The following is a 16,712-nucleotide window of genomic DNA, read 5'->3' on the forward strand; positions in this document are numbered from 1 at the left end:
TTTAGCTCATAGGCTGTCAACTTTGCAATGATAGAGTCTAGGGATACCTTAGTCTTGTCTATTGATCTCAACTCCTGAATAGTAGCGACCCTTATTGCATAGACCGGTAATAAGGATCTTAGAAATTTGCTTACCACAGTGGAATCTTCCATTTTACCACCCGCACTCTTGATATCTCTAACAACAATTTTGATTCTTATTTCATACCATTGAATGGTCTCACCTTCAACCATCTGAATGTCTTCAAACTTCCCTCTAAGGCTTTCTTCCTTAGCTTGTTTTACATGCTCATCACCGCCATAGATATTTTCAAGAGTATCCCATACTTCTTTGGGATTTACTTTATCTTGGACATCAATAAACTCAATGTTAGATAAACTACTAATTAGGGCTTCCATGACTTGCCCATTCTCCTGCATCTCTCTCTTTTGGTCATCGGTGAGAGTACCGGTAGGGGCAACATAAGCATTCTCAATATAGCTCTAGTGTTGAGCACCCATGCTTCTGATGTATATCTTCATTCTGTCTTTCCATATATTGAAATTATCTTTGTTGAACTTTGGACCTTCCCTCTTCATCATTAGACTAGGATCTTTTCCTCAAGCGGTTAAGCTTATAACAAACAAGGAGAGATTGTTGGCATTTCAATAAGGATATTGAGAAGGTTGTTGATGATTATGGATATAACTGATCAAGGATGTTTACTATCTTAATATTATTATTTTGTCATTGATGTCAAGAAATTGATTTTCTAATTCAGTATGATGTTGCCATATCTTAAGAAGTATGATTTGATGAGTATAAAGATGTCGGTAAAAGACACAGAAAGAATGTGATGAATAAGGGGAGAAATAAGTTATTCAATGGGCAACTATTACTGAGTGAGACAATGATGAGATCATGATGTTTAGATTGTTTTGATATCATACATATGTTATTGATTGTAAGGTTAATACTATACTATGTTACCGAGCAAAGAACCTAGTCAGTAAACCCTAAGGAACCTAGACGGTAAACCGTAAGGTTATTGCTATCGGTTAATGAAGGCAGTATGTCTACCGAGTGAAGTTTAGTATCTACCGAGTTGCAACCGAGTAATAACAAAATGCATTGAATGAATAAAAGCATTATTTAATGAAGGAAGTTGATGAGCTGGCTATGATTAAATGATTCGTATGCCGTGAATGAAGTTTGTTAAAGAATCTATGGCAAAGGAAAATTGGCAAGAAGATCTACAACTTAGACTGAACTGCAATACCCTAACACAAGTTCCAAGAAATATATGCAAGTTCCAAGGTGGGTTAAAACATTTTTAGATCGAAGGATACATTGAACCTGGTCAAAGTTTGAAGATCTGATGGCTATGATTGATCATGGGAAATGTGATCAAGGAGATTAAGCAGTTAGTGAATTGTTTATAAATAAGGAACTGTTGATAAACAATGTATGCGGCCAAGTGTATGCATAGGGATGCTACATAGTGATTACCAAGCACAAAAGCTTGAAGACCTGTTTGATTAACAGAGTATAGAGCTCAGCAGATGGACAAGATTAGTTCTATGTCTATATTGTATTAAGCAAATAAGAATCTGCTTTAGCACTTTAGATGTGAAGTTGCAGATAGATTTTATTACTATTATTTTGTAAAGTGACGGAAAATCTCTTAACCGAGTGGACTTAATAGTCTTATTTGTAAAACCCTCTAGCAAGGTGACATTTTGATTGAGTTTTTGAAATCCTTTAACAAGGTCACTTCTAACAAGTTGAAGATCCTAACAGATCTGAGGGAAATCCCTTAACCGGGTCACATCTAGCAATGTGTTTGTAATCTTTAATAGGATTTGCTTTTAACTGAGCATACTCTAGAAGAGTATATTTCTTAGTGGGTCTGAAATCCCACAGTGGTTTTTCCCTATTTGGGTTTCCACGTTAAATATGGTGTTATGAGGATTATGATGTTTATATGCTTTTGAGTTTGCATGTTTAGCAGTTTTGGTTATATTACTGAAGTATATGTTACCGAGGTTGAATCTGTTGTTTTTATGGAAGATTAAGTTTGTATGATTCACCCCCCCTCTCATCTTATTAGCTTGGCATCTGTACTTACATTAAGTATCAGAACTATCAGTTGAATGGTCTCACCTTCAACCATCCGCATGTCTTCAAACTTCCCTCTAAGGCTTTCTTCCTTAGCTTGTTTTACATGCTCATCACTGCCATAGATATTTACAAGAGTATCCCATACTTCTTTGGGATTTACTTTATCTTGGACATCAATAAACTCAATGTCAGATAAACTACTAATTAGGGCTTCCATGACTTGCCCATTCTCCTGCATCTCTCTCTTTTGGTCATAGGTGAGAGTACCGGTAGGGGCAACATAAGCATTCTCAATATAGCTCTAGTGTTGAGCACCCATGCTTTTGATGTATATCTTCCTTCCGTCTTTCCATATATTGAAATTATCTCTATTGAACTTTGGACCTTCCCTTTTCATCATTAGACTGGGATCTTTTCCTCAAGCGGTTAAGCTTATAACACAAAAGACCTGGAGGACACTTTGATACCAATTGATAACTCAATGATGAACAGATAGTACCAAACCGGTATTGAGAGGGGGGGGGGTGGGTGAATCAATACAAACAAAAACACATTCCTAAAACCGGTTTGTTAGTAGATACTATGCTTTGGCAGACAAACAGTAACACCAGTCTTAAATAGAGTACAACTGACAAAAACTAGAATAACTGAGACAAGCACAAACCGGTTGACACTTATCTTTTCATACAATCTAATACTTCATTTCCATTTCACCCTAGTGCATGAACGGGTAATCTATCATCAAAATATATAAACCGCTAGATCAATATGATTTACCTTCAGACACAAATCACTTAAACCATCACATGAATAACACCACACATGACACACAAATTTTTCATGTGGAAACCCAACTGGGAAAAACCATGGTGGGGATGAATACCCACAAGTTGTTTTTGAACTTTTTAGAAGTCCGCTTTGTTAGGAGCCTTGTCCGGTTAAAGACTGATACAATAGGTTCTGTTAGGAACCGATCCTATTAGGGATCACCTGGTTAAGGGATGGCTAGAATACTCGGTTAAGGTTTAAACCCTGTTAAAGGTTACCTTGTTAGAGGATTTCAAGAAATCAATGGTTTTGAGTCACCTTGTCAAAGGATTTACAGTAAGTCGGTTAAAGCTACCCTATTAAGGGATTTCCCAACTGTTGAAGTGGTTAGATATCAACAGGTATTACAATTATCTGGTAACAACACTCAATGCCAATGCAGATCCGCTTTATCTCCTCTTCACCTTCTACACTTACACTATGTAGGTATCACTTCTCTCCTATGGTCTGGCAAGAATCACATATCTCTTCACTTGGATACACACACAACTTTTGCCAACAACCTCAGAAAGAAACACAACATCGACCTTATAGGAAACAAATAGGTTGGTAGCATAAACACTAAACCCTAAACCTGTTAGGTTAAGCAATTCAAACAGTTCAATCCTGACCGTTGAGCACATTGCATTAAATGCAACAATCTTGAACCAATCTCAAGACTTTCTCCATCGTTCATTTTCCACCGCTTTCATGGTGGCTGATAACCTATCACGTGTTTTCACCATTTACAAACTTTGCACATTCCCGAGGTAGATAGGAACACTCTCCTTCATGCAATATCCTTCACGCGCACAAGGCTGATGTGGCAACACGATCTGTTCTTCGTTACAATGCTAACTCATCACACAAAGTCACCGGTTGAGTCACACAGGTTTGAAGCACTTCAACTAGAAACCCTAAAGTTGAGACTACCAATCGGTAGTAATATAAAGCTTCCATGTATCAGTTCCCATAATCACATGCCGGTTCACCTTGAACAAACACATCGCTTCACTTTGGCACATATAACGGTTCACAATGTTATACCGGTTCTTGGTAACATACCGGTTCTCTCTTCTTCAACATATTGACATCAATGACAACATACGATGTCATCATGTCCTCATACCGGTTCACATAATGGCAACAGGTTTTTGTCTTTTGTGTTTCTTTATTTTGAGTTTTCATGTCTAATAAAAAAATCCAAAATAAAAAATCATAAAAAATAAAAAATCCAAAAAAAATCATTAAAAAATAGAAAAGCCGTGATAGAAATTGATAAAGCCAAGAAAATTCAAAAAACAACCTAATCAAGTTTTATGTAGTTGAAACTGATGAATACTAAGAGGGGGGGGTGTGAATTAGTATGCCAAAAATCAATGTACTTAAACACTTTGCTAGACTAACAGTAAACTGGTAAAACAGTTTAGCAGACAGACCGGTTAGCACACATGCAAACCAAATAGCAAATAATGCATTCACCCACAGAAGCACAAACACCATAACACAAGAGATTTTGACGTGGAAACCCAAATGGGAAAAACCACGGTGAGATGGAACTCACAAGTAACTATCGGCAGAATAGGAACTAGACCGGTTAAGATCATACAATGTTCTTTACCAGAATAGATCCTGTTAGGAATCTCAATCTCTATTAGGAGATAAGTCCGATTAAAGACTACCTTGCTAGAGGATTTTGGATTCACAGGTGTGAACCACCTTGTTAGAGGATTTCCAAAAGGCTTTTGGGCCTACCCGATTAAGGGCTTCAGACTTGTCGAAGATGTGAGTAATCAACAAGTGAGTGATCTAGCAAATAGTAGAGATTGCTTGGTTAGATCCTTGATAGCTCATTCCTAATGTATTCCAACATTACTTCAGTCTTCAACACATTCACACTCTCTCTAACTCATCAACCACCTTAAACCCTAGCAACAACCTAAAACCCTAGACATGATGTCCTTATAAAGGAATCTGATTTCATATCAGTCCAATAGGATTACAATACAATTTCCTAGGTTCAATGCATCTAGACATATTCTGTGACATGACACAAAAATCACCGTTGAAGTGTCGACACCATCAAACAATCGGTGGATGGTAACTCATCACAAAATGCCGGTTGGTAACTCATCACAGAGTATTACCAGTTCATACAAAATACCAGTTTAAGCAAAATACGGGTTGCCGATTTGACAAAATGAAGACTGGGAAATATGTGTTCTGCCGCTTTGATCCTTCGTACCACTTGAGATCCTCGAACCGCTTGGGGTCAGCATATCGCTTCAGATCGGTAAACACTTTCTACAAAACACCAATAGTCTAAGGACTATAATGCATCATATCGGTTGGGAACAATTGTCGGTTGAGCATAACTCATACATATAAAAGTGATCTCAATGCAAGTGTGTGTCCATCAATGACAATCACAACATAATCATCAAAAATACCAACAATCTCCCCCTTTGGCATTGATGGCAACACTTAAGAAATTTTGACATCTAAGTGTTTTACAACAAGAATATGCCATAATCAAAATTACTCCCCCTAAGCATATACACTATCCCTTTTGCAAAAAAATATAATGTATACTACTTCTTAACAGAAATAACATGAAAGTATACATCAAAACATTCAAAATTTATACTTCTCCCCCTTTGCCAACAATGACAACAAAATATTACATAGTAACCCCTCTTTCATTAAAATAATAAGTGTTTATGACAGTAAAGAATAAAACTTGTCAAAAACTGATTTAAAGTCCTGCAAAAATTGTTTCATAGATAAGGACCAGGACTCAAGTAGGGAGGTAGCCACTTCTTTCTTTGTCTGCATCTGGAAGACCTGTTCTTCCATGGTGTCTATTGTGCTCATCTCTTGATTCACCGTTAAAGCATCCAGATTGAGATAACATTTCTGAAGGATCTGTAGGTGTGGGAGTAGAACCAGTTGGAGTTCCTACAAATCTTGAGTCCGGTTGCTTATTTCCAACTCTATTTTTGTAGACTGGATATGAAACCGGTGAACGGTTTGCCCATAAGTTGAAAAAGAGTCATATGGTGGCTTGAAGGTGCTCATATATAACTGCAAGTCGGTTTGTAGCTTTTTCTTCTGTACAAGCACATCATCACAAAAGAGATGGGGTTGGCAAATCTTACTCAGTATTAGATTCCCCTCATCTAGAGCATTCCTTATATCTTTTTGAGCTTTTCGCAGTTTGGACTTAAGCTCATTAAGCTTCTTCACCAGGGCAATGTTGAGAGCCTTTTGATGCTTTTTCTTGGCATTTGCCTCTGCTACCTCTTCTAGGCTCTGCACCTGATCATCCACTACTGTGTATAGGAGCTTCAATTATGCCAATGATGAATCAACATTGGGGAGGTTTGTGCTGGGTAACAAACTAGTAAGAGTGTCCACCGCAACTTGGATCACATCTTCCTCCTTCTTCCTCCTTAACACTTCAAGGCATTCTTGAGCAACCTTAATAATCTATAGCAGCTCCATTTCATTTGCAGATTGAAGGTCAATAGGACTAGTGAGGTCAGCTAGTTTGGCTTGACTACCGGTTGCCTTTGGAGTCTCCATCTGCATGCTCTTTGCCGCTTCTACTTCCTTGTCCTCCTCTGCCTTCTTCTTCTCTGCTTTTTTTCTCTTTTCCTCTTCCTTATCCTCCTTTGCCTTCTTCTTCTCTACTTCCTTCCTCTTCTCCTCTTCCTTTTCTTCCTCTGCCTTCTTCTTCTCTGCTTCCTTTCTCTTCTCCTCTTCCTTTTCTTCCTCTTCCTTATTCTTTTCTGCTTCCTTTCTCTTCTCCTCTTGTTTCTGTTTCTCCTCATCTTCTTCCTTTTTCTTCTTCTCCGCTTGTTTCTTTGCTACCTCTTCCTGTTTGTCCACAGCTTGCTTTTCAACTTGTTCAGCCTGCTTCTCTTGTCCTATTGCTTCAGATGGTGTGTCCTGCACAACATCTTCTACATCCAGAGCATTGACATCAATAGTGTTTGTAGGTTCAACAACCAGGTTTCCTTCAGTATCAAACACTTCATCTGGTTTTGTTATTGCCAGTTCTTGCTCACCCTTTCTGTTGGCTTCAGCCACTCGATGCATCTTAAGAGCTTCTTGAGCAAGAGTGTGTGTATTCTTGATCACTTCTTGACCCTTTCCTTCCAGTAATAGGAGTCTTCTTCTTCTCATGAAGAAGAGGCCTTTGTATTTATTCATAACTTCGAAAAGTTCTAGATTTGATACATCAGGAAAATGTTGAGCAAAAATTTTCCCTCTCATTTCCTGTTCCTTTTCTATGGCAATGCGCCATTTATTGTCTAAGGAGTTATACAAATAATCTGGTGTCTTAGATCTAATTTTTGAAGGTGACTGGTCATTAACACATAAATACTTAATGATTTCTTGTTCAACTGCTTCTTTTTCATCATCATTGAAATCATCAAAACAATCAATCAAACCATTCAACACTTTTCTCCTAATATTTTTGATGGTTCTTTGACAATGTGTCAAAGGTTTGTAGGAAGAAATGTCAATATTTACCGGTGCTGATGATGCCAGTTCATTCTTTGTCTTTTTCTTTGCTTGTCTTGTCTTCTTGGGTTTTTCTTCAGACACAGTTTCTTCTGAGTCCGGTGAGTTATTGCTTGTCTTCCTCTTCCTCTCGAAGACTTTGGCAGGTGCCGCTTTCGGTTTCTTCTTTGCAGGTGACTGCTTGGTCACTTTGGGACTGGCTGTAGTAACTGGTGTCGATGCTAAAGGCACTGCCTTTCCTTTCTTTTTAGGAGGTTCTACAACCGGTGCAACCCTTTCTAGATAGGTGTCAGTTCTCTTTGCCTTAGGATCAAGAGGTGAGGTGATTATAGTAGAAGCATACCCATCCAACATATCATACATCACCTCATAGCCCATAGGCTCTACTTCTTCCTGTCTGGGCTCAACGACCTCCATTATGCATTCATCCACATTGATGATAAAGCAGATATCCTCTTCATATTTCTTGACAATGTCACTGGATATCCTCATCCTTAGACTCATCTTGCTTCTGAACTCAACAAAGTACTTGTTCAGAACTTCAGGGTAGCCAGTTCCAACTACTTGCAGGCTTTCTTTGATCTACTTGGTAACCGGTTGGTCTGCAGACCACTGAATATCTCCCACTCCGAGGAAGTAACCTTGGAAGTAGAAAAATAGTCCTACTAGTAGTTGTCCAAACTTGAATTTTAATGCATTATCCCATTTGATTGATTTAAGATTCAATAGGAGTTGCCTTTGCATACCGGTGCAGAGGTCAAATGATTCATCTTCCTTGATCATCCGGTAAGTGGCATTTATCGCTGTAGCAGATACAGAGTTAATTCTATTGGCATGGAACATCCAGTATCCAATCACCATGCACGCATATTTCACGAGGTCATCCTTGATGGAATTAATAGTCATTCCTCTTGAGTCGCTCACTGAATCGGTGAGGTTGGTCATTTCAGTCTTGATGATCTTCCTCAGGGCTGGCACTTCACCGACATTGTAGAAATTGGTGATGACATGAACAACTTGTGGTGTGATATCATGCGTTCTCTCTAGGTACATCTTCTCACCATGAACTCTACTCAGAATGATTCTAATGTGGTCATTTGTGAAATACTCTAGGAAGTAAACCACATTGTGAAGTTTCTTCTTCTCCAAAATGCTATACTTCAGTTTGATCTTTTTATCTTTCCCACATAATAGACCTAGCTACGAGTGGATTGCTAGAGACCCTAGGTCTTCAATTTTATAGTCTATATAATCAGATATTCCTTCTTCCACTATTACTCCAGTAGGAACTTGTGATAGGGCATTGTATTTTGACTTGCGTTGAATGAAGCTTACTGAATCGACAGATGCACTAGATCTAGAATGAGATGCGGAAGCCATGATAAAAATAGAAAACTCAAGAAATACCTTTTGAAAATCAAGAATTTAGGGCTTTTAGATTCTACTTCACCTCACACTTCGTCAGTTGTAGAATCACCGCTTTGCGTTCTTCTCTTGACCGTTTGTAATTTACTTCTGAATCTCCTTCAAGGTTTCTAAATTTCTCTAAATCACAGCACAAATCACTTTTTTGTTGCTCTGCACTTGAAAACCTTCTTTGCTCGAAAAATGATAGTGAGAAATGATTTGAAAATTATTTTTAAGCATATTCCTCACCAACCATAATTAATGCTCCACCATTAGAGTGTAAACCCTAATTTGCCTTTTACCATTTCCAGTCTTCCACCAAATGACAGGTATCGCATACCGGTTAAGGTCTTTTACCGGTGTAAACTAGGGGTTCAAAAAATTTCACCATTTTCTCCCCTTAAGCTTTTCTGATGCTTAGTTTGTCGGTTCCGTTATTTCCACACTAGGTGCAGAAACTGGTTCTTCTTGCAACACCGCTGGTTTCTTCTTCTAGGTTTTGTTCGTATCCGCTTGAATAGTGTCAATATTAATCTTTCCTTCTGGAGTGACTGGTATAACATTTGATATACTCCTTCTACTTCTGCAAAATCTCACAATGTGACCCGGTTTGTTGCAATGACAGCAGACCATTCCAGGTGCTCTCCAAGGTCCATTATTCATTTTACCGTTCTTCCTCCTGCATGTGGCATCAGTGTGACCATGACCATGACATATCATATAGTTTTCTCTCCATCCGATTGCCACTTGATAGCCACCGCTTCTTGACTAATGATTAAAGGTATTAAACCGGTTGTGATTTCGGTTCACAAAAGGTTCCAGACCAACTCCTTGAGTCCTCTAAGGATATCTTCCAACGTTGTTCATAATAGACTTGCATTCAGATGCTCTATGCCCAAACTTGTTGCATGCATAACAGTTACCATTGAATCTATAGGATCTAGGCTTATCATTTAGAAAATAAGGAAAATTATTGTATGCTTTACTCCTACACCATTGGCAGTATGTCCTTCTTTAAGACAGTTAAAGCAAACAGGTTTAAACTTTTGCTTACCTTTATCCTTTGATGCCGGTTGTTTCTTCAATGCTCCAACATTTGTACCAGAGGTCTCACCTTCCTCATGACCAAAATAACCAAGTCCATCAGTATTCTTGACAGGTTTGGCAGATTCAAGCTTTTGCTCTAGCTTAACAAAACTCTTGTTGAACTTAGCAAGTATTTCCTTTGACTCAGAGAGTTCTTTGGAAATAGCAACATTTGTTTCCATCAGATTTGCATTCTCAGAGATGGTCATGTTCAGTTCTCCTTGCATGTCTTCCTTTCCACTTTGCTCATGTGGAGTTGAGTAGTTAGGGCACTGATCTCTTGCTTCAGCTTGGAGATTTCATGATCTTTGTCTTTTACCAGATCTTCAGCTTTCCTCCGGTTCTCAAGCTCTTGGCACATGCCAATAGTCAATCCTTCCAACTCCTTTCTCAGATTGGAATTGGATTGATTCAGCTTTCTACTTCTTGGATTAGGGCTTCCATGTCTGCTTCATCAGAGGAACTATTTTCAGATAGCTCCATCAACTTTTCAGCATGTTCTCTCCTTTTTGCTTGAGAGGCCTTATATTTGACCATAAGATCATCATAGGCTTGCTCAGACTGAGTGAGCCAATGAGTAAGTTCCCTCAATGTGTATTCCCCCATATCTCTTTCCAAGTGGTTAAACTTATAGAAAGGTAGGCTCTGATACCAATTGATGAATACTAAGAGGGGGGGGGGTGAATTAGTATGCCAAAAATCAATGTACTTAAACACTTTGCTAGACTAACAGTAAACCGGTAAAATAGTTTAGTAGACAAACCAGTTAGCACACATGCAAATCAAATAGCAAATAATGCATTCACCCACAGAAGCACAAACACCATAACACGAGATTTTGACGTGGAAACCCAAATGGGAAAAACCACGATGATATGGAACTCACAAGTAACTATCTGCATAATAGGAACTAGACCAGTTAAGGTCATACAATGTTCTTTACCAGAATAGATCCTTTTAGGAATCTCAATCTCTGTTAGGAGATAAGTCCAATTAAAGACTACCTTGCTAGAGGATTTTAGATTCATAGGTGTGAACCACCTTGTTAGAGGATTTACAAAAGGCTTTTGGGCCTCCTCGGTTAAGGGCTTCAGACTTGTCGAAGATGTGAATAATCAACAAGTGAGTGATCTAGCAAATAGCACAGATTGCTTGGTTAGATCCTTGATAGCTCATTCCTAATGCATTCCAACATTACTTTAGTCTTCAACACATTCACACTCTCTCTAACTCATCAACCACCTTAAACCCTAGCAACAACCTAAAACCCTAGACATGATGTCCTTATAAAGGAATCTGATTTCATGTCGGTCCAATAGGATTACAATACAATTTCCTAGGTTCAATGCATCTAGACATATTCTATGACATGACACAAAAAGCATCGTTGAAGTGTCGACACCATCAAACAATCGGTGGATGGTAACTCATCACAAAATGCCGGTTGGTAACTCATCACAGAGTATTACTGGTTCATACAAAATATCGGTTTACGCAAAATACCTATTGCCAGTTTGAAAAAAATGAAGACTGGGAAATATGTGTTTTGCCGCTTTGATCCTTCGTATTGCTTGAGATCCTCGAACTGCTTGGGGTCAGCATACCGCTTCATATCGGTAAACACTTTCTGTAAAACACCAATAGACTAAGGACTATAATGCATCATACCGGTTCGGAACAATTGCTGGTTGAGCATAACTCATACATATAAAAGTGATCTCAATGCAAGTGTGTGTCCATTAATGACAATCACAACATAATCATTAAAAATGCCAACAAAAACAAGATCACAAAATCTACAAACAAACATCATGGATTAGTGTTACACATTTTGTAGGGAAGGCAAAGAGTTTATCCCTCCAATTGAAAAAGCATATGAGACCGACCATACCATCACAAATGACCTATAAATCCAATTCACAAATATCCCAAAACTTGAACCAAACCTACTATAGTATCAAAAATTGAATACTCCTTTGCAATTCTACCTACACTTAAATTTCCACTTTAGTTTCCATTCCCCTAGCATTTGAGTAGGCTCATTTCAGCCCTTGCATCAGCCTTTTTCCCTCTCGAGATTCTCTAGACACCTTTTCTAGCACCTATCTTTCAACTTTGGTTTCGTGTTAGCCGCACGTCTCTCTTGTCACTTGTGATTTTTTAGTGTAATTTGTCTGGACACTAGCACGTCGTGCAGACATTTGCACGCCACACATTCATTCCATGACATCTTAACATTCGAATGTCAATTTTGGACGTTATTCCACCTGTTACCTACCCAGGTCAATGGAAACGACTCAAAATCTTCCAAAACGGCTCGCTAACCCTCTTTTCCCTTCAATTCTCTCATTTTAAATCTATCTTTTTCTCCATTCAATCTCTCTAGTTCTTTGAGGCAATTGTTAGAAGCATAGTTTTTGTTGCACCAAAAGATCAACCTGTTAATGCTTGATACATCCACTAGACTTATAGAATCCACAGAAGATGGTTAAGCTATGTCACAAACTTGAGTGTCGTGTTGTACCAATGGTGCACACCTTGCAACAATCCCTCCCTAGCTCAAGTGAGGGGGTTTGAACCTATGAATCAGACTCTGATACCACTTGTTAGAAGTATGATTGTCATTGCACCAAAAGATCGACCTGTTGATGCCCGATACAACCACTAGACTTATAGAATCCACAGGAGGTGGTTAATCCATGTCACAAACCCGAGCGTTGCACTGCACAACACAAGGAGACCAATGGCACACACCTTGCAACAACAATCTATCTAGTTATCTCTCTTGTTCTCACAACTTTCTCTTTCTCTCTCTTGCTTGCTATAGTAGTCTCTAGTTTGCTACAACACTCTCAAGTTCTCATAGTAATCTTCCTAGCTCTCTTGGCTTTCTCAAGCCTCTCTGGTAATATATTTTTAGTTATCTTGTGTTTGAGCATCTTGGGATTTATCACATTCCTTATCTATTTGACCATTTGATCATTCTATCTATTTATCTTTTGATCTATCTATCTATCTAGTTGTAATGGAGGTGGAAACATCAAAATCAAAATGGGGACTTGACTAAGGCAAGTCTCCAAACAACCCCAAACATTTTTCCTCTTCTTCTTGTGTGAAGGTTTATTAGAAGCATTCAAATGCATGAGGGTTTTCCTATTTGTGTTTATATTTATTATATGTTATTCACAATCACATTTCTAACTTCTAGGTTTTACAGGTTATCTGAAGGATAGAGTTGGGTTTTCTCTATTTTCTAAGTTTTTTGTTCGCGGTTCGTACGAGACTACAACACAGTACGCGGATGTCTACATGTCATGCTGGCATCCTTGACCGATATTCTTAGATTTAGACTAAAGACTCTCTATCATTTGCTCTTTCATTTCTATAATTAGATATTTTCACCAGTTTTGCTAGTTAGAGAAAATGCATGTTATGAAATTGGTTCTCAAGGAACATAGTTCTTCCCTTTACAAGGTCACTTTTGCACCATTACACCTACTATTACCAAACAAACACCACCTCTATTCCACCATTAAAAAATAGATATATTAGCTCAAAAATTATGGAGCTTGGAACAACAAATTAAAAACATGAAAAGTAGTAGAGCCAAAACTTTCACATCACAAAAAAACACCTTCTCCACAAACACATACAATCCAAACCCAAAGATCATGGATTGGTTTGAAAAAATGGTTATGAAAGTTAAATCATCTAGGCCAGACCCCCAAGTTACACTTCAAAACTACATCCCCCAAAATAACATTCCACCCAACCAACAATCCACATGCACACCTAGCACTCCAAACAACCAAGCCAATACATAATGGACAACATCAAAACCTGCTAATAAACTACATAGAAAATACACACCTTTTGGGGAGCCAATGGAGTCAGCCTTACAAAAACTTATTGCCAACAAACTTATCACACTTCTTGAGACTATACCTTTCGAACCTAAGATTAAACTTGCATGGTGGAATGATTCAAAATTTTGTGAGTATAAAAAAAAAAAGGACATAAAACTTCTGATTGCTCAAGATTGAAAATTCTCATTTAGGACCTTATCGATCAAGGAAACATTACTATTGAAGAACATCTTACTAATTCACCTAAAGAGGAATTAGGCATATGTTATGTCACTATTTCCGAGAATGATAAATATCATCTATCTATGTCTAGCAATGGTTCATCCCAAAATAATCACACTAATGACATATCTATCTTCCATGAAGAAATTGGCCCACAAGTAGCACCCATTTCTCCCACCATCCCCTCATCCCTTGAAGCTTTACAATAAAAATCCACACCATCTCCATCAAACAATGAATCCAATTATGACACTTTTCAAGTTTACCCCAAAGGCTATCCACTATAGAAATCCACGCTAATCAACTTCTTTATACCAATCCCTCCCATGAGTCAAAAATTCTAGAACCAATGCTACCATTTTATCCATCTCCAATCAAACACACTCAATAGAGTCACATTGAAGATTCGGTCTTATCATGTCAAAATATAGACCCCATCCAAGAATCCCCCATAAATATCCAAACTCATACCCCATGTCAAGATGATAATCTAAATTATGAAGAAACAAGTCCTGAAATGAATCAAGATCAAGATCCAAAAGCTTTCCCATTCCATCCAATTGTTGACCAAGATCCCATCTTCCTATAACCTCATGATGATCCCACTATACCTTGTCATTCCATCCAATATGATCCCCTTTGGCAAAATGAGAAAAGTATGCTTCCAAGTACCATTCATAATCCACTTTCTAATAAAGATCGTGATATCCATACCATCCTTCCAGATGACCTTATTCAAAATCAAGAGTGAAACACCCTTTCCACTCCATCTAATGATCCTCTTCCATGTCAAGATCAAAGTATCCCATCACCTCATTGTCATAATATGCCATATCCATCTTAGGATCCCAACATCTCTCCTAAAACCCCTCATGATCCTATTCCTCCTCGAGATCATATCACCACTATCCAAGCTATTCATGACCCCTTATATATCAACTTGGTTCATCCACTTTCATCAAATCCTATTTACTCTATATTGTATCCTCCTCAAAATGGACTCGCACTTTGTTTCAAAAATAACAAGCATCCCATTGCTAAAAATATTTGTCAAAGCATGAATTATTAAGGAAAAGGGTTAAGTATCCATGAACAGGGTATATTATAACCCCTTCAAATAAAATAAAATCATAATTGTTATGACCTTGGCTACATAGCTCACTCTCAAGACATTGGTATCCCTACTGTAACATCCTAAATTGTTCTCCCTTACAATTTAGTCCACATTTTGGGCCCTCACCTCAGTGTTTATCTCTCAATGCTTAACTAAGACCTAATTATGCTTACATCATGAAAATATGGCCTTTCTTCCACTTCATACACCACATGGCCCCTTTGTCCTAACCCCTAAAATGGGGTAGGACCAGGGCATGGCACCTTGGTCCTCATTTTGACCAGGGCACCATGCCTTGGTCCTCCCTATTTGGGCCCCATTTTGAACCCTTTAGGCATTTTCAAATTTGAGCAGGAAACCTAGCCCCATGTTAGCCTATGTCTAAAAATTAACATGTTTTTTGACGAGCAAGTATATAAGGAGGTTTTCCCCTCTCATTTGGATATATAGATACAAGGGTACAAGGGAAAAATTATAATCATCAAGCATTCAATTGTTTAAGTATTGAAGTATTCTTCATCAACCATCTCTAGATGTCTTCAAGGTTTCATTCTTCATTCATCAATTATGGAGCAACATTACATCTTTCATATGCAATCATGTGTGTGTGAGTAGGGTTTTGTCACGTTCATGTCATTTCATACAATATATGTGATTACATTCAAGAAGAAAAGAATCATTATCAATCGTTGTAGATCTAAGGTATATCCTTTCATTATTTATTTCAACATTTGCAATATTTTAATTAAGGTTAATTCCTAAATCAGGGTTTGAATTAGGCAAAACCCTATTCCCAACCTATTTTCCTTTCTTTCTGTGTGCAGGAAACAAGTATGGAGCTACGATTTTCTGAATTGACATTATTTATAGAGACGAATCTTCCCCCTTTGGTGTGCAAAATGTTTAGAGGACCAAGGCAATTTTCACCAGCATCCTAATAGTTTACAAGCTCTTTTAGGGATCAGGTCTAAATCTACTTATATTTCTCAAATCCAGGTGCATGCCTCATTCCGATGACTGTAGCTCACTATTTTCGTGTTTTTACCTTCATTTTCAGTATTTTACCCTAATTTTAGCAATTCAACTAACAAAAGAGTGAAAACAAATCCACCCCTTGAATTCAATCAATATTTTTAGTCCTTACCTTTGTTGGTTTGTGACTAAATCTATTGGATTCAACCCTCTTTTGAATGTAGTGGTCATTAAGCAAAATATTAGTGGTTTTCATCCTTCTTGTGGAAGAAACACTAATAATTTTCACCATTACATTTTGGTGAACCCAACTCCTCACACCTTTAATTCTGATTTATGTTCTCAAATCTGGGTATTTATGTAATTTAAAATTCAAATTTACATTTACAAGTTTAATTTCCAATTGAATTTAAAAAATTTAGAGGTTAAATTCACAAAAATCCTAATTTTTAATTCTAAAATTGAGCTTGTGGATTGTTTAATTTGGATTAATTGTCTCAAATTGGATTTAGAAACATTTCAAAATTCAAATTAAAATCCACAAATCTCATAATTAATCAAATTATATAAATTTAGAGGTTTAATTCATAAAAACCCTAATTTATTTT

The sequence above is a fragment of the Cryptomeria japonica genome, chromosome 7 (genome assembly GCF_030272615.1).
Source record: "Cryptomeria japonica chromosome 7, Sugi_1.0, whole genome shotgun sequence".
NCBI lineage: Eukaryota > Viridiplantae > Streptophyta > Pinopsida > Cupressales > Cupressaceae > Cryptomeria > Cryptomeria japonica.